Raw genomic sequence first — 25,948 nt, 5'->3', positions numbered from 1 at the left:
TGTTAGACATACATTAAAAATTTGGTTTCAGTTTTGCAGATGTTTTGACTTAAATAACTTTGTTCTCTCTAGTAATATCCATCTTAACTATTTTTCTAAACAATCAATTCTGGATAAGGCCTTTTTAATATGGCAAACTAAGGGAATAAAAACTTTTTTTAGATTTGTTTTTAGAGAATTGTTTAATGTCTTTTTCGCAGCTAGTGGATAAATATGATATATCTAATGCACCATTTTTTAGATATTTACAAGTTAGGATTTTTTTTACACGATTTGTTATCGAATTATCTATTTGCTCATTCACCAAATATGATAGATGCTATTTTTCAGCTTAAACCATTTCAAAAAGGATTGATAGCCATCAAATATAAACGGCTAATGAATTTACGAACTATGTCTAATGGTAAGGTTAAACGTGCTTGGGAATTGGAACTTCAGGAGTCACTTTCAGATGATCAATGGAATAAAATTTATCATTTAGTTAACAATTCATCTACGTGCGCCCATCACTCCTTGATTCAGTTCAAGGTAGCATGTGTCAAAAGATAAACTAGCGCATATTTTTTCTAATATAAATCCCACCTGTGATAGATGCAACACAGAGGTGGCCATCTTAACTCATATGTTTTGGTCTTGTATAAAGTTAAATAATTTCTGGAGAGATGTTTTTAGAACGTTATCAAAAGTCATAGGTTTCAACCTACAACCTAATTCACTTACGGCAATCTTTGGGAAGTAGGAAATGTTTCAACTTTATTGGCTAGGAGAGCTATGTTGTTGTATTGGAAAGATCCTAATCCACCCACTGTTTTTTTTTTTGGCTCTCCTCCATTATGTTGTGTTTAAGCTTGGAGAAAACTAGAAGTCAGATGTTTGATACATCTTTTAAATTTGAGCAACCTGGCGACCTTTCATTCAATATTTTCATATGATTGTGGCGGCCCACACACGCGGGACTCGAACCTCCATCAGTAGCAGTGGGCAGACACGCGGTAGTGTGTTTGGAACTACCTACTCAGGACGGACTTTCCGGGGACAGTCTGGGGCCCCTGGGAGGAGAGATTTAAGCGCGCGATTTTGAATCAGTAAAGGCATTCTGAGTTCAGCTCTCTCTGCCTCCATGTGTCCCTTTAGTAGTGCGTTGCATGCGACTACATGATCTAATTTTTCTTTTTCAGGTAATTTTTTTTCTTCTCCGCAAACTTTCAGATTTGACCAGAAGGATTTTTCCTTTTTTTTGTAATTATATCCTCCAAATGGACTGCCCAGTCCTCTTTTTTTTGTTTTCGGTTAGTGGGTTTTCTTTCTTTCTCAATAATAGAAATGTTGAGTCTTTTTGTATGAATTGTCAAGAGGAGTTGTGGTTCCTTTTTCTTATATTAGTTCAATATTATGCCGCTCTGGGCAATTTCAGGCCACAAAGTCAGCTCAGCCAACTGGCCCCCCCCCCCCCACCGTCTGGATCACCGTGAGAGAAGGACAGACTCTCCAATCCATTCCGCAATATCCCCTCAAGCCCAGCGGAACAGGCTTGTGCTTCTGCACAGTTTTTACCAATATTGGATGATTATATACATAATTGTACACACCCAGGAAAGGAGGGAATGGTTGGTAACCTGCACCTTGCACACCGGGTACGACTCCCTTGCCAGGTTGACCTTTTTTGTGTCTACAAGTTGATTTTATTGAATTGTCTAGAGTACGTTGCTATAGATAATGCTTAGTTATTATAGATGTGTTTAGTAGATGGACTGAAGCTATTCCAGCTACCAATAATACTGCTATGACTGTTGTGAAGGTATTCTTAAGGGAAAAAATTCCCAGATTCCCAGCATCTACGGCCTGCCAGAGATGCTGAGCTCTAACAATGGCCCACACTTTGTGGTGAAAATAAATGAAGAGGTATGTAACGAACTAGCTATCAAGCAACAATTCCACTGTGTACACCACCCACCTGGCATAGTGGAAAGAGCTAATGGCACTCTGAAGAGTAAATTGGCCAAACTAACAGTTGAGACTGGACTCACTTGGTTGAAGGTCCTACAGTTACCCCTATTCCACATGAAGGTTACCCCACGGGGAAAACAGTGTTGTCACCAGCTGAAATCATTTATGGACGGCCCATGAGGACACCCTGGGGACCAAGACCTTGTGTACCATTGCTCCCAGAAAGTCTACCAGCAGAATTGGATATGCATAGCCTAAGGAAAGGGATGGGGAAATATATATGCCAACTAACCAAAATTCTCCAAGCATTACATTCACAGGTACAACAGGCTTACAAGGAAGAGAACTAACCCGCAGAGAGAAGTGACAATCCCACCATAGAACCTGGGAATTTTGTCCTGATCAAGAACTGGGATTGAGGGAAACTCATGACCTCAGTGGAGAGGACCATATCAGGTGTTACTGACCACTCTCATGGCTATGAAACTGAAGGGGCAATCTCGGTGGATAAATCGAACAGATGCCAAACGTGTTACTGAAGGAACTGAGTAGAAGGACTCTCTCAGACTAAAGGAAAAGGTATTGGTTGATAGTGGTGTTCGTGTTTATGCCTTTGAAAGGGCTCACCCCAGCATCCGGGCGCCCCCATGTTAACACCTTTCTGTCTCTCTGTCACACCTATGCCAAGCAGGTATACTAGGAGCCTGCTGGGTTTGTGCCAAAATTTCACAGCATGGTAAAACTATGATTCCAATGTCAGTAATCCCACTCAAACAGAGTGAGGAACTCTCAGCCTGGGCTTTCTCAAATAACACCCAGGGAAGTGAGGTGTGGAACTGAAGACCAGACAGAGGTGACTGTGGCTGTCAGTGTTTTGAGGGATGGTATCTCAGGCCTCCACCAAACGGAACCTCATATACTGGGAAACATACATCCTGGCCATACCTGCAGGTGCCCAACAGCAGAATAGTAAATGCCACCAGTTACTGTAACTTTCAGGGAGGGGAAGATGCAGCCTTTCTGGGAAATAGCAGCTGTATCACCTATACCACAGCAAACTCTCCCCGATCTGTAAATGGCACCCACTGAGTGTGTGCAAATCGGGCCTAAGTATGGTTTCCAAGGGAAACTGCCAGTAGATGGGATCCACATAGTTCCAGCAAAGGGTGGACCAGCTGTTGTTATCTAGCATACTTAGTACCCCACCTGAGAGTCATAGCCCAGCTGCAGGATCATCCCCCCATTCGAACAGGCAACGTGAAGATATAACTGAGACTGAGGGATTTTAGATGACCACTTTTCCCTCCTATGGAGCTGGACAATAATAGTGCAGGGGCCCTGACAGAAACACAGGCCCAAGTAACAGAAATATCCAGTGAAATGATTGCAATCTGGTAAACAGTCCTACAGAATCATATGGCTTTTGATTTCATTCTGGCAGGAAAAGGAGGAACATGCACCATTATAGGGAAAGAGTGCTGAATCTGCATACCCAACAAATCTAGTAATATATCATCCCTTTCTGAGCACATAACCCAGGAAATACAAAATATTCATAACATAGGACAGAGGTTGCATGGGTTTGGCAGCGGGACAGGATGATGGTCGTTTGGGAACTTCTTCGGGGATATCGGTGGTACACTATTACATTGTGGATATCACATTGTACTTATTGTAATTGCAGTCATTCTTACATTGCAATGCTTGTGGCCTCTGGTGGCTAGCTGCCGTAGGATCCGGTTGTAACCTTTGGGCCCTGAGAGTTATTATGAAATGATAAAATGAGGGAATCATTTTCAACCTAATGGCTAAAAGACTAATTGGGACTGAACACGAATTTTTGAACTGAAGTAAACTCTGTCTTCAGCAGTTAAAAAAGTAACTGGCTGACACTAGTTTCCTTTTAATTGGCAGAGACATTGAGAATTTGATAAACAGAGGTTTCTGGTGACGCCATCGTCAAGAATGGCAGCTTAAGTCACTAGCTCCTCCGGAAAAACGCATATTAAGCCCCGTTAACCCATCAAATATAATATTTTTCAAAAAATATTTGATCTGAAAAGAGGGGCAAGAATGGGGAAAAGGAATGGAAATTAAAAAAGCGACACTGCGGAGCTTGCATCCGAGTGGAGTGCAGCGAGTGGCTCTCCTACCCGAATGCGTGCTAGTGACGTGGGCGCCAGGCCTCGTTCAGGCGAAGTGGCGAATATCTTCGAAATCCTGAAAGAAATAATGGAGGTCCAGAAAGATATAAAGCAGCAGCTCCGTGATATTAAGTCAGAGCTCGCCAGCGTCAATCAAAAAACAGTGGTGGCAGAGACTCGAATTGAGAAGGTGGAAGATCGTGTTCAAAACGTGGAACGGATACTGAGCAAGACAATAAAAATAATACATCACCAAGAAGATAAACTGCTTGACCTGGAGGGAAGATCACGGCAGAAAAAAATCAGAATCTACAACGTTCCTGAAGGAGCGGAGGGCTCGTCTATGACGGAGTTTCTCGGAAAGTTACTGCGGGACGCGCTGGATCTTTCCCCGGCTATGCAGCTGGAAGTCGAAAGAGCCCACCGTGCATTAGTCCCTAAACCTACCCAGGATAGAAAGCCACGCTCAGTAATAATTAAATTCCTTCGGTACAGCACCAAGACGGAGATTCTACGAAGGGCCTGGGGTAAGAAGAGAGTGATTTTAGAGGATAAATTAATATATTTCCACCAAGATTACCCCCCCCACCGCGGTCCTCCAGAAACGCAAAGAATACCCCAAAGTAAAGCTAGTACTAAAGCAAAATAAGATCAGATTTCAAACTCCATACCCTGCTAAACTTTGAGTGTCTTATGACAACAGGACGCAGTTGTACCAGACCGTGGAAGAGGCGACTACAGACATGAAGGCCAGAGGGTTGCCCGTCAGAATGACCAAAACGAAGAAAAGCCTGGCTGCGGAATTATCCCGCTCTGCTTGGGAAATAATGCGAGAATCAAGAAGGCAGGAGACGGGAGGAGGCCGAGAGAAATATATCAGGAAGAGACCGGGTGTTTCCCAAAGACAGTCCTCACCCCCTTCAGAAGAGCCATAAGGTTTGGCTAACTTTAAAAATGTTGAGAAGCTAAACGGAAGCAAAAGTACACGGTGATATACCTATCTCAAGAAATACTTATTATAATGTGGATTTTATATTACTTAGTTGTTATTCTTTATTTGCTCGCTTCCTCCTTTTCCCCACAAAAATGAGAATATATATATGTGTGTATATATGTGTATGTATGTAATGTGTGTGTGTGTGTGTGTGTGTGTGTGTGTGTGTGTATATATATATTTATTTGTGTGTGTGTGTGTGTGTATATATATATATATATAGGAGTACACAGGGAAATCTTTTCTGTGTAATGGATTTATTCACTGACTTTTATGAATACTGCAATGGGGGCCCTCAATTCACAAGCAGGAAGGGTTATCCCCCACAGCTAGACATTTCCTCTAGCTCAACGCAGTGTCATCTACTAGAGACCTCAGCCTTGGAATCACACGTTCGTTGCCATTTTTGTTATTATTTGCGTTTTTTGGTTCTTACTTGCTCAGGGAGTAGATCGATTAAGTTTTATTCTAATTTCAATGATACATTGACAGATAAATACAGATGACTAAGGACAAGGTAAAATTCATTTCTTTTAATGTCACTGGGCTATTAAATCCAATCAAACGTAAGAAAATTTTATCCAAAATGAAAAAAAGAACAAGCCCATGTAGTATATTTACAGGAAACTCATTTAAGTGATATTGAGCATAAAAAACTAAAGAGAATGGGCTTCACTAATCTGTTTTTTTCCTCATATAAATCAGGACATAGGAGAGGAGTTGCTATTCTTATCTCAAAAAAGCTAAATTTTGAAAAAAGTATTCAAAATGGGAGATAAAGAGGGCAGATATATTCTGGTAAGGGGGAATATAGACGGCAATATAGTTACTCTATTGAATATATACGCACCCCCTGGAAGTGATATTGGCTTCTTTCAGAAAATTACTGATATTATGGTAACGGAAACAGAAGGTCTCCTGATATGTAGGGGAGACTTAAATTTACAATTACAACCAAACTTAGACTCTTCCAATAGAAAAACCTATGAAACAAAATCTTTACATAAGAAAGTTAATACACTTTTTGAGGATGTTGGTTTAATTGATATATGGAGGGAACTTTTCCCTGACAGAAGGGATTACACTCATTATTCTGCTCCCCATTTTATATATACAAGAATAGACTATTTCATAACATTTGGAAAAGACAAAGACAAAATAAACACCAGTGGAATTGGGACAATAGATGTAAGTGACCGTGCACCTATATATTTATCTGTTGATTTTGACCTACAACCAAAGAATACTATTTGGAAACTAAATTCAAGTCTACTTAACGATCCGTAATGTAAGGAACAAATTAAAAAAGAAATTGGTCTCTACTTAGAATTTAATGATAATGGAGAGGTTTCACCTCCCATTTTATGGGATACTCTGAAGGCGATCTTAAGAGTGAAATTTATAGCGATAACTTCATATAAGAAAAAAATAAGGAATAAAACATCAGAGGAATTACAAAATAGGCTAAAGGAACTAGAGAAAAAACACAAATTGAATTTGGCACAGGATATATTAGCGGAAATTAAAAGAATTAGGAATGAAATAAATAATTTGGCTTCGCAAGAAATCAAGAAAAACAATGTTTCTGAAACAGAGACATCATAAAAGTGTATCAAAATCTATGAAAATATGTGTGGAATCTGAAAACAAAAGATAGCAGAAAATACAATTCATAGAATTAGGGACCCACGAATGAAAATGATAAAAAATAAGCTAAGTGAAATTCAAGAAGATTTTGAAGTGTTTTACAAAACCCTATATTCCAAAGATCCAGGGGGAAGCATAACCCAAATTGCCACCTTCTTGAATTCTCAAGAGTTACCCACTTTAGGCGAAGAACAAATTAGAACGATGACTGCTGACATAACTGAAGTTGAATTAAAAGCTGCAATTAGTAGGCTTAAATTAAGCAAGTCACCAGGATCAGATGGGTATATGACAGAGTGGTACAAAGAATTTAAAAATAAGTTAATTCCTGTTTTACTCCCCACACTGAACTGGGCTCTAAAAAAGGCACAAATGCCACCCAGTTGGAAGGAAGTGATAATCTCAGGTATACCGGAAGAAGGCAAGGATAAAATGGAATGCGGGTCATTTAGACCAATATCCGTTCTTAATGTAGATTATAGATTATTTACCTCCATCATGGCCAAACGATTAGAGAAGTTTTTACCCATACTGATATGTAACGATCAGACAGGTTTTATACAACAACGCCAGACACAAGACAATATACGAAGGACGCTTCACATTATGGAACATAGACAAAAAAAAACAAAATTGAAGCAATAGTGATAAGCGTGGATGCTGAAAAAGCATTTGATTCAGTTAATTGGAATTTTCTTTACAGAGTTTTATATAGATTTGGTTTCCAAGACACAATTATTAAAACTATACAGACACTATATGACAATCCTACTGCTAGGATTAAAATTAATGGATATTTATAAAATAGTCTTACCCTAGAAAGGGGCACGAGAAGGGTTGTGCATGGTCACCACTACACTTCGCGTTATATCTGGAACCATTAGCTCAATACATCAGACAAAATGAAGATTAACAGGAGAATCACTATTAAAGGGACAGAGCATAAATTGGCTTGTTATGCAGATGACATTTTGATCTATCTAGGGCAACCAACATACTCTTTACCTAAATTGATGCAATCCTTTGAACAATATGGTCAATTATCAGGATACAAGATCAACATAGATAAAACCCAATTACTTTCATATTATTATAGCCCACCAAGAGAAATTGAAAGTCGATACCAAGACCCTGGGCATGGCAAATAGTCTTTCAAATATTTGGGCATCATTATGCCAAAAGATTTGGCAAAATTATCAGAATGTAATTATCAGCCTTTATATAAAAAAATTAAGGAAGATGTGGCAAGATGGAACCTGGTTCCTTTTTTCAGTCTCAGTTCAAGGATTGAGTCTATTAAAATGAATATACTGCCCAGACTGTTATATCTCTTTCAGACCCTACCAACAGAGATTAATCAAAATCAATTCAATGAATGGAACAAGATGTTATCAAGGTATATTTGGCAGGGTAAAAGGCCTAGAGTTCGTCTCAAAACTTTGCAATTAGCAAAGGAAAAGGGGGGATGGGGCTTACCTTCTCTTAGAGATTATTATTTTGCAGCACAGTTGAGAGCTGTGATATGTTGGTGCAACCCATCATATGACGCTCAATGGAAAAACATTGAGGAGCGGGTACTTCCCATCCCCATACAAGCAATTTTGGCTGATAACAACCTGCAAAGGTACATAAATACTATTGATAACCCATGGGTGAAATTGACTCTTAAAATATGGAAAACTACCATAAAAGAATATAATCTAGAGATGGATATTGCAATTCTTAAATGGTGTGCATATGACTTGGATTTTACACTAAATAAATTGGATGCTAGATTTAAGGACTGGAATAACAGTTCTTTGCAACATAATGAAAGAAGGAACACTGGTCAGTTTTGAAATGCTTAAAGAGAAACACATTAGAAAAACAAGATTTTTATCGGTATTTATAGATGCGACAATATGTTAATAAGACGCTTAAAAATTTAACCAAGGCAAAAACATGCTTGATAGAGCTCTTTAGAAAAGCATATAATTCAGATAATGGTAGTAGAATCATTTCAAGCATGTATAAGGGGTTGTCAAATCTTAAAACACATTCGACTTCATACATTAAAACAAAATGGGAGAAGGAAGGAGGGATAATTATATTTGAGGAAGAATGGACAACAATATGGAGATATCAATGGAAGTGTACCGGTTCACAGAAATGGAGGGAGTTTGGATGGAAAAACTTGATAAGATATTTTATTACACCCTCTCAGAAATCCCATTATGATAGTAACCTCCCTGTTTGCTGGAGAATTTGTGGAAATCAAAATGCAAATCATTTTCATATTTTTGGGACTGCCCTGTTATCAAAAATTATTGGAGGGGCATACACAATGCCATACATCTTTAAATGTGAAATACCCTTAGAGAGTAAGACCATATATTTTGGATATATACCTCAAGAATGGTTGAAAAGAGATAAATATTTAATGAATATACTCTTGGTGGCTGGTAAAAAGACTCTTACTAGGAAATGGTTATCACAGGAGAGCCCAATTTTAAATACATGGATGGAAATTACAATGGACATTTACAAAATGGAGAAGATAACAGCATCTGTTAACCATAAGCTGGAACAATTTGATTCATACTGGGGAAAATGGTTTAACTACATAATGCCTCATAGGCTTGATTTTATTCTCACAAGTCAATGAATATGTTGTAAAAAAAAATCACTCCCTACTTGTACATAGTTATTTCCTTTTGCTTGTTTTTTCTTTCCACTCTTTTCTATAAGTGTATACCTCAGATAAATAATTTGTGGAGATTTGTGATATATATGTACAATGTCTGAAATACATCTTATGGAAATGTTCGTTTGATGAACTTCAATAAAAAAATAAATTACAGAGAATTGGATAAACAATATATATTGTGCCCTTATTTGAGTAAGGAATCACCGATAAGGACAGGAATGAACATCTGACTGTAATTAAGTCAGGGCCTTGCAAAGGGAATAACTGATAAGGACTGGACAGTATATCCATCTATATTCAAGGCTTGAGTTAGTGGACTCTCTTATCTCAGTAATTATTTTGCACCAACAGACTTGGTGGGCGTACCAGTTCTAATAACAGCTTGCAACAGTAATGAGTGGACCTTACCATGTATAAATACACTGCTGTAACCCGACTGAGACAGTCCACTTGTCAGAAGGTTGGCAGCACTGACATTGCTTCCCTTTGATAACTGGGTCTCAAACTCTTGCAAGAGAATCCAATGAACTGTGGTGCCGAAAAAGAACTGGTCTCCCGAGTTTTATTCAGATTCGACTTCAACAAAATTATCTATCAGACGCTCCTGTACCCCTCCATCCCTGACCATGACTTGCTGGTTAAAACTCTTCTCCTCAGCCCCTTCCCTATTCCCTTCTCCTTTGCAAACTCCAGATACGCCATCAGATCCGATCTATTGTAAAGACATTTATATCCACAAGAGGCTGAACAAACCGTTCTCTGATAGAGGTCACTGACACCCCAGCGCCATCCCAATCTGCACTCACAGCCCACGACGATAACAGCTCTTCCCAGGCTCTGGGGCTTTGTAATAAACACAATGTTAACAGCAAAATTAGTCAGTAATTCACAAGAAGAGAGAATTGTTGCCTCCTGAAAGGACATCCCACTTTCTCACAACAGAACCCCCACCCTCTCTCCCTTACCGCACCCCCCCTCCGACTACGGTCCCACGCCCTTCCCTCCACTCACCCCACACCCACAGTCCACCGATAACCTCTACCCATACACACAGACAGATCCCCTTCACCCCAAACCCCGTGCCAGCTTGGGAACCACAACTAACTGATCCCACAGCCCGCGCTCGGGCGGAAAGCTAAAACCGGAGAGCCCGGAGCCTCCAGCCGTCCAGCAGAACTCGGTCCCGGCCCTTTCCCACTGCAGCTGGCCCCCCGATTTACACAATCTCAGGATCAACCCCTTACTCACCGCTGCCCGAAGAGCAGAACCACCCGAGACAACGACAGTTAGCACCACGCCTGCGTTTAGCAGGAGGTTCGCGGCAGCACCACCGGTGCCCGGAGGTCTGCACATCGCCAACAGTGTCGGAGCTCCCCGTAGCGCCACCAGTGGCCGGAGGGACAACGGCGAGGTAAATCACAAACACGGTAAAGTCTGCAGATGCTGGAAATTCAGGGCAAAGCACACAAAATGCTGGCGGAATTCAGCAGGTCAGGCAGCATCTATCGAAAAGAGTCAACAGTCGACGTTTCCGGTTGAGGTCTTTCTTCAAGACCGAGAAGGAAGGGAAGAAATATCTGAATTAAAACGGGGCAGGTGAGGAAGTGGTACCTGTGGTTCACATTGTCAGGGTGTTGAGTTTATCAGGAGACAAAGACTGCAGGGACGATAGGTTTTCTGTTGACTAATACACTGTGTGTGGACCCCGCTGGCAATTCTGGTGTTGTGAACCAAATCTAGACAAACACCACGCTGCCCATTCCACCAACAACACGGCACAGATGGACACATAACAGGGGACTTTACATCTCACAACACTGGATTCAGTGATGAAACCCGTGATTAATGTTATTGTCCCACTGAAATCAGAAGAAACATCCATTAAGGTGTTTTTAAATATGAGCGCTCTCCCACAAAGCCCTTACGCGCCTGACGTTACACATGGGTTCCCCACACCGGTGTCGTACGTCAGTAATGCGCTGCTGTGCTTGAGCTTTATCAGCTTAACGGCGGAGCTACTAATCATGTGACCACCCTTCCTTCCCCCACCACTGACAACTGACACTTCAGGAGCTGCGCTATTACCATTGGTGTGAAGCGATATGGAGGCCGACCAGCGGAGAGAGCGATGGTCCCGCAGAAACTGTCCCCCGCACCGGTCCAACTCCACGTCAGAGCGGAACAAACCCCAAAGTATATGTCCCACTTTCTGATTTATTTCCATTTCCCTCCGAGAGAATTTGGGGGCGTTTGTGAAGCATCTCCTGCAGCCGGAGTCTGATCTATCGCTGTAAGGTAGGAGGAGACCACTCGGCCTGTTGGTTTGATGCCAATTCTCCGACGTGGGAGGGGGACTTTTATTGAAAGGATGAAGATGGTGTGAGAGGGGCGGACAGGATGTTTGTCCCGGTGGGGCCAGGAGCGTCTCATCTGTGGAAACGTCTGAGCCCACAGTGGTGGTGAGCAGAGGGATTCACCACATTGGGGGGCAAACACCGGCAGACTGTTGACCTGCAAGTGGGGCCAATGGTCCAGGCAAAGTGACAATTATTTGGGCTTTGTGGAGATTGTACCTGGAATCTTGGTGATCCAAGATGGCGGCGTGACATAGCTTGCAGCGGCCACTCCGGAGCTGATTATCTGTTATTTGTGAAGTGGGGTGCCGTGCGCAATCATAATCGATTGAAAACGGATGTGGGAGCATGGAGGAACATCGGGAAATCTCCAGGAAGACTTTCTTCATTGCTGCTGCTGCTGTGAGGTCCGGGACTCTGCTGGGAAGAACAGGCCCCCAGTCCTCGGAGTTGCATTGCCGATAGCCGTTGGCGGAGCCATCTTAATACGCTCGGCAGAGGATGGTGTTCGGAGAAGCTGTGCTGGAGGGAATGGTCATTGGCTTGGAGGTTCGACGAACTCGGGGTCTGCTGCGGTCAGATCGCTTTGTGTGCTACGTTTGCGAGGCTGAGTCAGGCGGTGCCGTGGAAGTCCATAGCGGGGGTATTCCCTTCTGCCACAGGCGTGGGATGGCGAGTCTGTCGGGACCCTGGGGACTTGTGGAAACTGTGTGGTGATTTCTTTTGAACTTACAGTCCTTTAACATCTTTGGACTTTTTTTTACTGTGCCCATAGTCTGTTTTTCATCAATTATGCTATTGTTTGCACTGTTGTAACTATATGTTGTAACTATGTGGTTTTGTGCAGGTCTTGTTTGTCTGGTGGGTTTGGAGCTCCTTTCCGGGGAACGCGCTAAGACGTTAGCATGATATTAATATGCAGCAGCCTCTCCGAACTCTGGATTGGGGATTGCCAAACGTTATGTGGATTTTCTAGTGGAGTTTGTTTTGTCATATGCTTTTGTGATATCATTCTGGAGGAACGTTGTCTCATTTTTTAACTGCATTGCATTTGTGGTTTCTAAATGACAATAAACTGAATCTGAATCTGAATCTGAATATGGTGTAAAATCCCACTCCCCATACTAATACGGGTTATACAGACCAAAGAACAAACTGCCGGAAGAACTCAGTGGGTTGGGCAGCATCTGTGGAGGGAAATGGACTGTAAACATTTCAGGTCGAGACCCTCCCTCTGGACTGAGAGTGGACAGGAAATAGTCAGAGAAAAGAGGTGGGGTTGGGGCAAGAGCTGGGGAGTGAGAGGTGGATCCAGGTCAGGGGGGAGGTGGGAAGGTGGAAATAGTGACAGGGGTGTAAGGTGAGTGGTTGGGGCAACACAGGGCTGCAGAATATGAAAATTAATTGCATAGAGGTTTAACAAAGAGGTTAGATAGTATTTGTTATAGAGAGTGCAATGACTGATCCCTGGAGTGTTGGGTCATTATCTGAAGGAAGATTAAATGCGATAACCCTTTCATTTAGAGAATCGCGGACTGAGAGGTGAACACATTGAAATGCACAACATCATTACTTGTTGAACCTGTCGTAGTTACTTGAAATGACCAGGAGATGCAGACAATCCTTCGAGAAGTTTAAACCTTTATTTGCAAACAAAGGCTGAGGCAATCAATGAACTTGTCACCGAAAGCCCACCGAGCTCCGGTGTACAGCATTCTTTATAGTAATTTCTTATCTTGATTACATTTCGGTCTTATCAGCATACCCAATCATTCTTTAGTGGCATATCATCTATACATTAACTAATCAATCGCTCTTGACTAACTCTCGATGCGCCACCATTATTTCTTTCCAGTTCACATCTTGGGCCTCATTCCTGGCCATGGTTGTTTCTCAGTCAGCCTCCCTTAACCTCCCTCACATTCCATTGCCTGTTTGTAGCATCCTGTCTACCACTGTTATCTCTTCATAAGCCATTCTATTGTATAATATATGGAGTACATTTCAGCTAATTAGTGCTGCTAAGGATAAACAGATGTTCTTTAACTGCCGTAGTATGTAGCTAAGAGAATACACGGTATCTAGTAAAACAATACATAGTAAAATGTGTCTAAAGTAATACATAGTAATATTCAGTACATAGGAGTGATTACATAGTGATTACATAGTATAGTAAATAGCTAGTACATAGTGATTACATTTCAGGTATATATTTCTCAATAAACCAGGGATCCCAGTCTCTGAAAAAGGGGGTGGACTGTCCAGGACTGAGATGAGGGGAAATGTCTTCACTCCGAGGGTGATGAATGTTTGTAAATCCCCACCACAGAGGGCGGTGAGGACTCGGTGATCGTCCTCACATAAAACAGAGGTTTGCAGATGTGTGGAGACCAACGGGATCGAGGAAAAGAGGATTGGGCAGAAACATATGGCTGAGATGGGAGAGCAGCCGCCATCTTGTTGATGGTTAGAGGGGCTGAATAGTCACCTCCTGCTGTTTCTCGCTTGATGTTTTAGTGTTCCTGTCCAGTGAGGCTGGAGGAATGTGAATAGAAATTAGTGTTTATAAACATTGATTTAAATAAAACCTCCACATTTCCTGTTTGGGTCTGAACTGTGTGTTGGACCAGGATGGGAATCGAAACTATAACTCTGAGACCTGGGAGAGGGGTGGGATGGGGAAGAGGACAAGGAAGATAGAGGGAAAAGATAAAAATGCAGCTGTTGTAAATATGAAATAATGTGTAAAATGTGTCAGGAAGGTCCGGCAGTGTGGGAGACCCTCCACACGTCATGTGAACACATTTCCCACTCCCAATTTACTGCAGATCCACAGCATCTGCTGGTTTGTTTCATGTCTATGTGTACATGTAAGTTAACCATCCACCCATTCAACAATGCAGTGAAATCCAGATCTGTCACATTCTCTCATTGTGAGTGGGCAAAATGTTTTTCTTGGGTCCATTCCACTGTTCTGACCTGCCACAGTACAGCTAAAGTTTTGTGAGAATTAAGCCCTTTCTATTTATCTGAGCTTCTCAAAAATGTGTACACTTCAGTTCAGCCTCCCTCCAGAATTTCCAAAGCAGCAACCCAGTCAGTCTAATATTCCCACACAATTAAAATGGGGATTCGGTTTATATATTTTATTTAAATTTTGCACTGCTTATTTAATTGAACATGTACATTTATTGAAATTCAGGGTTTTTCTTCACCTACTATTATGTATTACATTGTATTGCTGCCATAAAGACATTTGCCAGTGATATTAATCCTGATTTTGAAATTGTCAAGGAAGACCCACCCACTGGTCTCGTGATCACATTTTATTGCAGATCTGCTGCACCTGTGGGATTGTTTCAGCGTCCCCACCTACTGCTTTGCTTTATTGAGGCAGTGGGAAGTGTAGGCAGATTCTATGGATGGGAGGGTGGTTTCCTATGATGTGCTGAACTGTGTCCATAGTTATCTGCAGTTCCTTGCAGTCATGAGCAAGGCAGTAGCCAGATGAAGGCTTTAAGGTATCTGGATGTGATACTTTCCATGGTGCATTGATAAAGTTTGGTGAGGGACATAGGGTATATGCTACAGTTGCTGTTATTTGTTCTATCTTTGTCATTTTAGGATCTCTTATACAGTAGTATCTACTATTAATTCTGTAATTGTGTATTGTTGGAGAACCATTAGTGACCATCCTTGATCCCTTCTCCCACCTGGTTCCATCTGCTCATCCCCACCCACCTTGTTCAACCTCTGTCCAGGCTATATTCCACCACCTCAATGATACATATCAACCATCTTGTTTAACCTCTCTCCAGCCTGCATCACACCAATGACTCTATATGAATGATCTCTCTTCTGTTGTCTTCACTGTGAAGTATTTTGCCTCACTGAGTTATTTCTGAAATCATTGTTTGTTACCTGTACATGAGCAAATTTGCAGATGCTGGAAATTCAAGCAACACACAAAATGCTGGTGGAATGCAGCAGGCAAGGCAACATCTATAGGAAGAAGAATAGTCGATGTTTCGGGCTGAGATCCTTCATCAGGACTAACTGAAAGAAGAGATAGTAAGAGATTTGAAAGTAGGAGGGAGAGGGGCAGACCCAAAATGATAGGAGAAGACTGGAGGGGGAGGGATGAAACTAAGAGCTGGAACTACTGGAGAATTTATTGAACACAGCACAAGGCAGAATAAAGACAGCCATTACATAGAAACATAGAAAACCTACAGCACAATACAGGCCCTTTGGCCCACAAAGCTGTGCTAAACATGTCCTTACCTTCGAAATTACCTAGGGTTACCCACAGCACTCTATTTTTCTAAACTCCATGGACCTATCCAGGAGACTCTTAAATAACCCTATTGTATCTGCCTCCACCACCGCCGGCAGCTGCACTCACCACTCTCTGAGTAAAAAACTTACCCCTGACATCTCCTCTGTACCTCCTTTCAATTTTAGTTTCAACATTACCAAATGGCCGCTGTGTTAATCTTTGTCAGAAGGAGTCTCTCAGCATTTAAAGTTCAGTGTTATTTCTTTTCACAGTCTTTTTTTTAGGAAGCCACGTTCCCTGTTGCCAGGAACAGCCCAGAGGATCTACAGGGAGTGGTGCACAGCTTTCTCTCTCTGGTCACTTCCCCTTACTGAGTGGCCTCAGGAGCAAATGTAGCAGACTGGGATTGATTATCTCGACTGTATTATCCTTGTGTTGGAATGAAGAGAAAACTAATAAATGTGGGCATTACATTTCTGCAACTTAGTTCAGGCTGTCACAAACATCCTGTAATCAGTCAATAGTTGTGCATCACTTATAGTTAAAAGAGAAAATACTGGAACCAACAACACACACAAAATGCTGGTAGAACTTTATCTATAGGGAGAAGCGCTGTCGACGTTTCGGGCCGAGACCCTTCATCAGGACTAACTGAAAGGAAAGATAGTAAGAGATTTGAAAGTAGTGGGGGGAGGGGGAAATGCAAAATGATAGGAGAAGACCGGAGGGGGTGGGATGAAGCTAAGAGCTGGAAAGGTGATTGGGAAAGTGATACAGAGCTGGAGAAGGGAAAGGATCATGGGATGGGAGGCCTCAGGAGAAAGAAAGGGGGGGGGAGCACCAGAGGGAGATGGAGAACAGGCAAACAACTAAATATGTCAGGGATAGGGTAAGAAGGGGAGGAGGGGCATTAACGGAAGTTAGAGAAGTCAATGTTCAAGCCATCAGGTTGGAGGCTACCCAGCCGATATATAAGGTGTTGTTCCTCCAACCTGAGTTTGGATTCATTTTGACAATAGAGGAGGCCATGGAGAGACATATCAGAATGGGAATGGGACGTGGAATTAAAATGTGTGGCCACTGGGAGATCCTGCTTTTTCTGGCGGACCGAGCGTAGGTGTTCCGCAAAACGGTCTCCCAGTCTGCGTCGGGTCTCACCAATATATAAAAGGCCACACTGGGAGCACCGGACACAGTATACCACACTAGCCGACTCACAGGTGAAGTGTTGCCTCACCTGGAAGGACTGTCTGCGGCCCTGAATGGTGGTGAGGGAGAAAGTGTAAGGGCAGGTGTAACACTTGTTCCGTTTACAAGGATAAGTGCCAGGAGGGAGATCGGTGGGAAGGGATGGGGGGGATGAGTGGACAAGGGAGTCGCGTAGGGAGCGATCCCTGCGAAAAGCAGAAAGGGGGGGAGGGAAAAATGTATTTGGTAGTGGGATCCTGTTGGAGGTGGCGGAAGTTACGGAGAATTATATGTTGGAACCGTTCAGCAGATCGGACAGCATCTTGGGTTCTGATATTGGGTCTTCCACAGTTTCTCTTTCCACACATCCAATCTGATGTACTGAGTTTCTAGCACTTTACTTTCAATTTTATACTAAAATTATTTCAGTCTTGTCAGCCTGTAGGGAATGTGATGGCCAATTCTGTTGGGCAAGATCCCATTTAACAATAAGATTCGTCACTCCAGATATATCGCCAGATCTGAACCCACTGTGTGGACATTTATATCTCACAGGAGTCTGTACGAACCCGTGTCCTTCTCTGATGCAGAGGCCACTGACACACCCTCCCCCTTCCGAAACTGCAGCCCATGACGATTTCAGTTATCCCATACACTGGGATTCTGCAACAAACACAACGTTAACAGCAAGATTAGATTAGTAATTAAGATAAAGAGAGAATTTTTGCTCACTGGAAGGACACGAGAGCTGAGCTGTTTGATCCGTTGGAACAATCCTCCCTTGTTTACAATTCAATTTGCCCCGTGTCACGCAGGGTCCAATAATGTTCAGTATCCCAACCTCCCTCTACCCTGCCAATCGCCCCACATCCTTCCCAGCATTCAGCCCACACCCGCACACGTAGACAGATCCCCTTCACCCACATCCACCCTCCCAGCTAGGGGACCCACAACTAACTGATCCCACAGACCCGGTTCAGGTGCAAATCTAAAACCAGGGTTGTCAGACTGGAGAGCCCAGAACCCTTGGCCATCCGGCAGAGCTCGGACCCGAACATTTCCCACTGCAACTGACCCTCAATTTAAACAAACCCGAGATCAGCCCCTTCCTCTCCGCCACCTGAACAGGAGAACCACAGGCGAGAGCTGGGGTCGACACTGTGTCTGCGCTTTGCAAGAGGTTCGCCGTGGCCAGAGTTCGCAAGGTCAGAGCTGTCCGGTTCCTTCGCTATGACACCCCAAACTCCACATCAACTCCATCCAAATCACCCTGAGCAAACTTTAATGATCACCAAATATAACCCCTCTGTGATCAGCAATCTGAATGATTCACTCAGTTTTAGAAGGGTTGACATTGTCAAATTGTTTAGCTTCCCAGGAGACAAAGACTGCATAGACAAGTGGTCTTCTGTTAGCCGATACAAAACTGTGTTCACCCTGCTGGCAATTCCAGTTTACATCAATAAAACTGCTGTTTATGAAAATCCTGAACAACAAGACTCTGCACTGACTGCAGCCGCTCCATCCCAAAGCAGATCACCCCGGACAGTCCTCCCCTCTGATGACGCATTGATCACATTCCCGGATGGGCAGTGTTTTCTTTTGTAATCGGTTTCGGGATGGGGAAACGGTGCAGGCCAGGGGAGAGGACAACGTGTTTTCTGCTTTGGTGGTGCATGTGTGAATGTGGTTTGGAACTTGTTGAGGGAAAGAGAGTGGGGAAGGTGCGGGAATTGCTGGGAGGGGGTTGCCTGGGTCTGGTAATGGCAGACAAGGCAAAAGGAGGGGCTGAGGGAAAGAGAGTGGAGAAGGAGCGGGATAGGGATTTGGGATCAGAGGTAGGCAGCTGGGGAGAAATGGATTATTGTGAAGGGAGAAATAAAGGGAATAAGGAGATAGTAAGGGGATGGATTAATGAAAACCGAGACAAAGGGAATAAAAGATTAAGAAATGACAGTGGAGAGAGTTTCTAAACTGAGGAAGATGAACAAGTTCAGAGAGGAGGTGTCATAATTAGGTTTAATGAGAAGGCGCAAGGACACATGAAGAAAATTAACCCATATGTGCTAATAACAACTCTGGCAAATAGTATTTGCAAAAGTCCTTAATGATGGCAATCTATTGGTAAGATGTGCGAATGAGGAACAACTTGAGAAAGCACTCAAGCTAAAAGAGATAGGAAAATGCAAGGTGGAATATACAGGGAGGGTGGGAGCTCAGAATGGTGGTTGTAAAGGAGTGATCACGGGTGTACCAATGAGTATAAACATGGAGAAGTTGAAGAGGAATATCAAAGGGGAGAAAGTAATTAATGTTCTAAGACTGAAAACAACAAAGGAGGGAATGAAAAAGGAAAGTGAAACAGTATTGATTGAATTTGAAGAAGAAAAAGTGCCAAGGAAAGTGTTCCTGGGTTTCATGAGTTACCCAGTAAGGGTATATGTGCCAAAGCCATTGAGGTGCTATAATTGTCAAAGGTTTGGGCACATAGCTAAAAACTATAAAAGGCAGAGGAGATGTGCTAGATGTGGGGATGATCATGAATATTGCAAGTGCGGAACAGGAGTGCAACCAAAATGCTGTAATGGTGGAGGAGCTCATAATGTGGCGTATAGTGGGTGTGAGGTTATGAGAAGGGAGAATAAAATTCAAGAAATAAGAGTGAAAAGAAAGATCACTTATGCAGAAGCTGTAAGAATGTCAAGAGAACAGAATAATGCTCCTAATGACCAGAGAGCAATAGGGATGCAAGAGATGCAGTGAAGAGTAAATGACAGGATTTATGTGGAAAAAAAGCTCTAGTAACATTCATTGCAGGAGTCATTAATAGTATGGCAGAGGTAAAGTCAAAAAGTGACAAAATTCAGCTGGTGATCAAAGCAGCAGTAAACCATTTAGGGTTAGTAGGACTGACATGGGAAGAAGTGAGGGAGAACCTCACTAATCAGTCAAGCCAGGAAGTGTCATAGGTTGGTTAGTACTCATTATAGTGATTCTTTTGCAATGGAATGCAAAGAGTTTACTGGCCAATGGCCAGGAATTTAAGGACTTTATTAAGGAAATGGTTGTAAAACCGGATGTAGTGTGTATTCAGGAAACTTGGTTGAAACCAGCTTTAGACTTTGTGGTACATGGGTATACAATGATAAGGAAAGATAGAAATCTAGGGGGAGGAGGAGGTTGTGCTATGTTAATCAAGCAAGGTATACCGTATAGAGTACTGGAAAAAGGAGACAATCAGAAATACATAGTGGTGGAAATATGGGAGAGAGGGGAGGGAGTGGTTATAATTAACTACTACAATCCATGTAAAAGGTTGGATTTGGACAGCCTACTAAGGATACAAGGACAAAATAGACATAAAGTAGTGTGGTGTGCAGATTTCAATGCTCACAGCACAATATGGGCGGGGATCCGATTACAGATTCAAATGGAAAGGTAATTGAAGATTTGATGGAAGAAAGGGATTTGGTATGTATGAATGATGGTAGAGGAACAAGGATAAACATAACAACAGGAACTGAGTCGGTATTAGATATTACGTTAGTGTCTAATGTCTTGGCTGGCATCAGTAACTGGGGAGTTTGGACTGCTTCAACAGTAGGCAGTGATCAGTACCCAGTTTTATGTTCAGTGGGTGAAAGAGTTGAAATAAGACCAGGTGGGGGAGTCCCAAAGTGGGTGTTTGGAAAAGCAGATTGGGGTAAGTTCCAGAAGATAAGTGAAGAAGCATTGACAAAGATTGACATTTCTGGAAATATAGATGAATTAAACAGTCAGGTGACTTCAGCAATTATTATGGCAGCAGAAGGATCTATACCCAGGAGTAAAAATAGGATGAATAGAAAAATAGTGCCATGGTGGACAGAGGAATGTTGTCAGGCTGTAAAAAACAGAAATAGAGCATTCAGGCTAGTTAAAAGAGCCCATAATATGCAGCATTTGATTCAATATAAGAAGGCACAGAAGAACTATACGTCAAGCTAAAAGGGCAAGTTGGAGGAGTTTTTGCAACAAAATAGGAAGAACAACGCCTGTGGGAGAGGTATGGGGAATGATTAAGAGGATGGGGGGAGATAGAAGGGATTGGGAGTATCCAGTAATGATATCTGAGGAGGAAACAGCAATCTCCAGCAGGGATAAGGCTGAGATCATGGCCAAGTCATTTGTAAAGATACATAGTTCAGAAAATCTGGCTAAAGAAGGGAGAAGGAGAAGGGAGAGAACAATGAGTCAATACCCAGGTGTGTTAAACAGGAGGAAAGAAACAGATGATATAATTGATTATCCATTTACTTTGGCAGAAATGGTGAGAGCAATAAAGAGATCGAGACCAACCTCCCCAGGGAAAGATCTAATATGCTATGTTATGTTAAAAAATCTAGGAGAAGGAGCGCTCTTGAAGTTACTGTGTTTTTATAACAGAGTGTGGGAGGAGGGAAGATTACCAAGTGCATGGAAAGAAGCAGTAGTAATTCCAATAAGGAAACCTGGCAAGGATCCGTCAAAACCCACTAGCTACAGGCCAATAGCACTAACATCAAATATATGTAAGGTAATGGAAAGGATGATAACTGAAAGTTTATCATATGATATTGAGAAGAGAGGAATGCTGGCAAGTTATCAGAGTGGTTTTAGGAAGGGAAGGAATTCCATGGACTCAGTGATAAGGTTAGAGACTGAAATAAGAAAGGCCCAGGCAAATAAAGAATCAGTAGTTGCAGTGTTTTTTGACATTGAAAAAGCCTATGATATGATGTGGAAGGAGGGATTATTAATTAAACTGCACAAGATGGGAGTTGGGGGGAGAGTTTTTAATTGGATTAAAGATTTTTTGTTTGGTAGAAAAATTCAAGTTCGGATTGGATCAGAATTATCAAAACAAAACACAGTGGGAAATGGCACACCTCAGGGTAGTGTGATTAGCCCGTTACTTTCATCATTATGATCAATGATGTCTTCACAAAGGTACCAGTGGATATAGGTAGGTCACTTTTTGCGGATGATGGGGCCGTGTGGAAAAGAGGTAGGAACACGGATCATATAATCAGGAAACTACAAGGAGCAATTGATGAAGTGGTAGAGTGGGGTTATGATTGGGGATGTAGATTTTCAGTGGAAAAAACTCAAACTGTATTTTTCACTAGGAAAAGAATTGAAGTAGGGAAAAAGTTAAGGATGTATGGGATTGAATTAGAAAGGGTTGGATCATTTAAATTTCTGGGAGTTGTATTTGATTCACGATTAACATGGGCAGACCATATCAGAAAAGTTGAGGAGAAATGTAAAAAAGTAATAAACGAGATGAGATGTTTGACTGGTAGGGAATTGGGAGCAAGTTGTTCAGCATTAAAGAGAATGTATGAGACTTTAGTAAGATCTGTGTTGGATTATGGAAGTGTAGCATATGGATCAGCAGCTAAGTCTCTTATAAGGAAACTGGATGTGATTCAGGCTCAGGTTTTGGGAGTGTGCAGTGGGGCTTTTAAAACATCACCAGTATCAGCCCTGCAGGTAGAAATGGGAATAATGCCTTTGGAATTAAGAAGGATGCAATTGATGGCAAACTACTGGGTTAATTTGCAGGGACACAATGATTCTCACCCTGCTAAAGGAGTGTTGCAGGAGTCCTGGGAAAATGGGAGGCTTCAGAGGGAAAACTTTAGTCGGGTAGGGAATGATATTGCTAGATCATGTGGAGTGTTTGATCTAAGGATAAGTCCTTCAGTAGTTTATCCGGTTGTAGCTCCATGGAAGCTGGTATGGCCTGACGTAGACTGGCATTTGTTAGAGATAAAAAGGAAAGTATAAAACTGATTTGGTAAGTGCATTTAACTGTTATGTGATGGAAAAGTATAGTGATTATATTCAGGTCTATACAGTTGGTGCTAAGGAACCTGAGACAGGAGTGACAGGGTTTGGGGTGGCTATACCAGCAAAAGCAATTGCAATCAGCAGAAGAACAACTGATAAGTTAGCGGTGTATACAGTGGAGATGATGGCAGTGTTGGTTGCGTTGCGTTGGGTGGAGAAAACTGAACTAGTCAAAGCGTTGATATGCTCAGATTCATCTTCAGTACTAGCAAGTTTAAGGTCTTCTCACTCAAACTCACTCAAGATGTACTTCATGAAGTCCTTCAGTCAGTCACAAGAGTTGCAAATCAGGGAGGTCAGGTTAAATTTCTATGGGTTCCAGCTCATGTAGGGGTGAAGGGCAATGAAAGGGTGGATGAGTTGGCAAAGAGGGCAATAAAGAAAATATAGAAATGCACATTAGTATCAGTAAAGCAGAGGTTAAGTGTGTAATATGGGAAAAAATTAACCAAATGTGGCAAGAAAGATGGGACAGGGAGGGGAAAGGGAGGCATTTATATCAAATACAAAAAAGTGTTGCAGGTACTAGGGTAGGAAGTAGATACAGAAGAGAGGAAATTGTGTGGACTAGGTTAAGGCTGGGGCACTGTGCACTAAACCAAACATTGAAATTGATAGGGAAACTCCAGACAGGATTGTGTGAGGAATGTCAGGAAGAAGAGTCAGTAGAACATGTAATTCTGAGTTGCAGGAAGTATGGGATACAGAGAGAGATGATGAGAATTAATCTAAGGGAATTGGGGGTGCAGGAATTCTCATTAAAAGGGTTGCTGGGCATGGGTGAGAGAACACAGGTCAGGGTATTTTTAGCTTTCTTAAGGGGTACAGGGTTTTTTTTATAGGATATGATGGATAAACAGACATAGGGTACTAGGATGGGGAGGATAAAGTGTAGGTCAGGGTATGTGTATGTGTGCGATTGGGTAAAGGGATTTAGAATGTGAGTCCATCGCATACTCCAGAGCAGAAGGTGGCGGTAATGCACCATTAAGCTGGGTGCCAACCGCCGTAAAACAAGACTGAGAGAGAGAGGGGGATGGGGAAATGCCTCTGGGCAGGGAGCTGGAGGATGGTTCACTGACTGCGGGGAGAAGACAAAGTTCCCATCGGTGAGTATTGAGACTAGTCCTGAGTGAGGAGGTCTGATGCTGGTCAGTGAATCCCGTTAACTCACTCGAACTGGCGGCCTTCACCCCGCTTCCTGAACGGAACCTGCCAGAGTCGGTCGGGTTGTGGGACCTTCACACCGAACCGCGTGGGATGAGTTGCCGCTCAGCCCCTGTTGGTCTGCTCCTCGGGAGGGGAGGTGATGAGGCGGTGATGCTGGGAGCACACCCATCTTTTGTCCGTTTGGACAAGGCAGAGATGTCCACATCTGTCACGTCCTTTCGTTGTGGGTGGGGAATATGTTTTTCCTGACTCCATTCCACTGCTACGACCTGTCGAAATGCAGCCAATGTTTCTGGGTATATTACCCGTTTATGTGAACTTAGCTTTTTCTATTTATCTGAGCTTCTCCAAAATATGCACTTAAAATATGCAATTAAGACTGCAGAATTTCCAGTCTATATGATATTTCCATACAGTTAAAATGAGGACCTGGTTTATTGTCACGGGAGACCCTCCACCAGTTACAGGATCCCGTGTCCCATTTTACCGCAGATCTGCAGCACCTGCGGGTTTCATTCCCGCCCCACCCCACACTGATGATGCAACAATCACTTTGTGCTTGCTCACTGTTCCTGGCAGGATAGCGGTTTCCTTTCCGTTTTGTGTTGGGATCGTCAACAAGATCAGGATTAGGAGAGGACACTCGCCCCCTGGGGCAGGAACTCGGGGGAAGCATCATCAGCGCAGGTTGAATTAAATGCAGCACGAGACAGGGTAAAAGGAGCCATTACAACTTTAATTTAATCGTTACAGAATGCTGCCGCATTACTCTTGGTCATAATTAAACTCACACTATGCGATGTAGAGCTTTGTTATTTCCTTTTTTTGTTTATTCAGTAACAGCAGACGAAGGAGTGTTGCATGTTTTTTTTGTTCTGTGGTCACTGCCCTCAGTGAAGAGACAAGTGACCGCAGTAGCAGATGTAACAGATTGACAAGGGGGGCGGTGGAGGAAGGATGTTGTGAACATTGACTGTATGGAATGTATTGGAATGAAGAGAAAACTAATGAATATAGGCATTGCATTTCTGCAAAATCTGTTCAGGATGTCACAAGAATTGTGAAATCAGTCAATGTTTGTGCATTGTTTAAAATAAAAAAGAGAAAAGACTGGAAATTCTGGGAGACCTCCAGACTTCTAGATAACCACATCTGCACCAGGTGCAGCAAGCTGCGACTCCTCAGAGAATGAGTTAAGGAACTGAAACTGCAGCTCGATGTCATTAGCCTCATACGGGATGCTGAGAAAGTTCAATGTAAAAATTATCAGAGTACCTTTAAAATCATCATCCCCTATAAACTCATCAGTAAGCTCCAAGACCTGACCTCCATACCTCCTTGTGCAATTGGATCCAAGATTTCCCCACTTGTAGACCCTACTCATTTCAGATTGCAAAAACATCTCCACAATCTCCATCAGCACAGGAGCACCACAGGAATGTGTGCTTAGCCCCTTGCTCTAATCGCTTTACACCTGTGACTGTGTGACTAAGTACAACTCCAACACCGTATACAAGTTTGCTGATGTTACCTCTGTTGTGGACTTTATCAAAAGGGGTGGTGAATCAGCATACAGGAGGGAGACTGAAAACTTGGCTGAGTGGTGTAATAACAACCTCTCACTCAATATAATTAAGACCAAAAAACTGATTATAGAATTCAGGA

The 25,948-nt window shown here is 42.5% G+C and overlaps 1 protein-coding gene across 1 annotated transcript in view; it reads right to left on the bottom strand.

Annotated features, from left to right (window-relative positions):
- The window catches only part of LOC140714266 (uncharacterized), a 49,384-nt gene extending 38,616 nt beyond the window's left edge, over positions 1-10,768 (bottom strand). The window contains exons 1-2 of the mRNA XM_073025334.1: positions 10,667-10,768; positions 10,172-10,261 (exon numbers count right to left, since the gene is read on the bottom strand). The gene's annotated coding sequence lies outside the window, so the exon portion shown is untranslated. The remainder of the gene's footprint in view (positions 1-10,171; positions 10,262-10,666) is intronic.
- Between the last annotated feature and the right edge of the window lie 15,180 nt (positions 10,769-25,948).

This window comes from Hemitrygon akajei, chromosome 2, assembly GCF_048418815.1.
Source record: "Hemitrygon akajei chromosome 2, sHemAka1.3, whole genome shotgun sequence".
Taxonomy (NCBI): Eukaryota; Metazoa; Chordata; class Chondrichthyes; order Myliobatiformes; family Dasyatidae; genus Hemitrygon; species Hemitrygon akajei.
This window is presented reverse-complemented; position numbering and strand designations above follow the sequence as displayed.